General features: G+C 56.8%; 1 non-coding gene across 1 annotated transcript in view; it reads left to right on the top strand.

Annotated features, from left to right (window-relative positions):
- Positions 1-2,276: 2,276 nt before the first annotated feature.
- The window catches only part of LOC124728681, a 1,909-nt gene continuing 1,685 nt past the window's right edge, over positions 2,277-2,500 (top strand). The window contains exon 1 of the ribosomal RNA XR_007007423.1: positions 2,277-2,500. This exon is cut by the window's right edge and continues 1,685 nt beyond it. This is a non-coding gene — a ribosomal RNA (small subunit ribosomal RNA).

Here is a 2,500-nt window from a genome sequence, read left to right as displayed (position 1 = left end):
TTAACCTAACCCATGTTGTACCTTAACCTAACCCATGTTGTACCTTAACCTAACCCATGTTGTACCTTAACCTAACCCATGTTGTACCTTAACCTAACCCATGTTGTACCTTAACCTAACCCATGTTGTACCTTAACCTAACCCATGTTGTGCCTTAACCTAACCCACGTTGTGCCTTAACCTAACCCACGTTGTGCCTTAACCTAACCCACGTTGTGCCTTAACCTAACCCACGTTGTGCCTTAACCTAACCCACGTTGTGCCTTAACCTAACCCACGTTGTGCCTTAACCTAACCCACGTTGTGCCTTAACCTAACCCACGTTGTGCCTTAACCTAACCCACGTTGTGCCTTAACCTAACCCACGTTGTGCCTTAACCTAACCCACGTTGTGCCTTAACCTAACCCACGTTGTGCCTTAACCTAACCCACGTTGTCCCCTAACGTAACCCACGTTGTCCCCTAACGTAACCCATGTTGTCGCCTAAACCTGCTCTGTAATTGTTATACGACTCGTTCAATTAGTGTAGTGTTGCCCACCCGCAACCCTCGCAATATAGTTCGCTACTCGCACTGCCCGCTCCCCTGTGTATCGCTTCATGTTAAACACCTTGCAAGTCTTGCTGACTTTCCACATGCTCCTGCTGTACACTGTAATGTGGATGGCAGCAGGACGTACATGCCGCCCCTCCCCACGTCCCCACCTTGCCCCCCTGCCTTCGCAAGCTGGTTGGTGAGAAGTTTGCATGTTCAATGCCCTTCGCATGCGACGTACTCAGGCTACGTTGTGGTGCGGCCTGTGTCAACCGTCCGCTAATGTCGTACGCGTAAACCACAATCTGTACTGCACATTCGTCCTTATGTACCGAATGATACATCGTGGCACATGTGTGACCGTACAACGACTGCGCCCAAAAACGGCGGACCATACAGTGCAAATATTGTGCACGCAGCTACGTGTCGTCTCCCTATGAGAGCTGGATTGCAGTGTGGTACGCCATAGAGACGTGTGGGAGGAACGGACGCCGTGGATGGCGATCAGCATGAGCTGTCTGTTGATGTATTCGGACCTAGTCGTCTCTCCTCACACACCGTGATGGCATGGTGCACCGCGTTCCATATCTGCGACATGCTACAGAGGCCGGTTGACAGTCGTTCGAGCAATGGACATCGCATACGTACGGGGGCCACCTTCCACGTATTGTCTAGGCGTGCACATTTTGTTGCGTGTATGTGGGCAGACGTAGTGTGGCGTGACACCTGACACAGGCATGCAATAATCGTTGAAGTTGCAAATGGCGATGGACGCCTGCGTTTTCTGGTGAAGTTACGCAAATGAACAAATGGTAACCTGTTGTGGTGCGGTTGTTCTCGCTAGGGGTGAATCGGTGATGGCGACGATAGGTTGAGGTACGAACCGGTTGTTCCAGCGATACCCACCATGCCGACGAAACTGAACGGCATCTGGGTGTGAAGCGATACGCGGCGGTGGCTGGGTGGGACCGTCCCCGGCCGGTGAGGGGGCGCCTCCCGGCGTGCTGGCCGCGCGGTGCGTGGGCGCACGCGCTACAGCCGGCTGGTGGGGGCGGCCAGTGGCAGGCGCGCCGGCCGACGGACGCGGCAGGCGTCGCAGCTGCGCGCCGGCGCACCCTGCGCGCGGCGCCGTGCGGCCAAAGTAGGTCCTCGCGGGCCCGGTGCGAAGCGCGGTGGACATCTTCAGTGTGCTGGTCCGATTGAGGACTGTGTGCGTTGAGGATGCGCCGCCGCCCGGCGCTCGGCGCCGCGACGCCGTCTGCTGCTCGGTCGCCCCAGCGGTTCTCGCTGGTGGTTTGTATCGCAGCTGTGCGGATGTGTTGGCGCGTGCGCTGTGCTGGGAGAGTTCGCTTCGGCACCCAAGTGGGGCTTTTGTCCTTCTGTGGCGCTGGCGTTGGAGCTGCCGGTCACCGTAGGTGGCGCGTGTTGTCTCCCGCCGGCAATGCCACGACAGCACGCTCCCGGGCCTCTGTCGGCAGCGGCAAGCTCAGTTGGGAGCACGGGTGGTCGCACCGAAAGCGTCTACTCGCCTAACTCCGGGCGATTGCGCCTCTCTCGAACCCGACCAAGTACTTGGGACGGCGCTGCGCGCCGCCGGGACCTGAGAGGGTTTCGAGGTGTATTGTGCAGGGGAGCTCAGCCTCCTCCTGTTTGCAGAATGATTGAGCGGACGCTTGCGTGTTCGCGCGGGCCCCCGGGACACACTCCCGGGCGGCCGGCTGCTCAGCTCTAGTTGACGCAGCTCCCTGGTTGATCCTGCCAGTAGTCATATGCTTGTCTCAAAGATTAAGCCATGCATGTCTCAGTACAAGCCGCATTAAGGTGAAACCGCGAATGGCTCATTAAATCAGTTATGGTTCCTTAGATCGTACCCACGTTACTTGGATAACTGTGGTAATTCTAGAGCTAATACATGCAAACAGAGTCCCGACCAGAGATGGAAGGGACGCTTTTATTAGATCAAAAC

Source organism: Schistocerca piceifrons, unplaced genomic scaffold (assembly GCF_021461385.2).
Source record: "Schistocerca piceifrons isolate TAMUIC-IGC-003096 unplaced genomic scaffold, iqSchPice1.1 HiC_scaffold_1169, whole genome shotgun sequence".
Classification (NCBI taxonomy): Eukaryota; Metazoa; Arthropoda; class Insecta; order Orthoptera; family Acrididae; genus Schistocerca; species Schistocerca piceifrons.
This window is presented reverse-complemented; position numbering and strand designations above follow the sequence as displayed.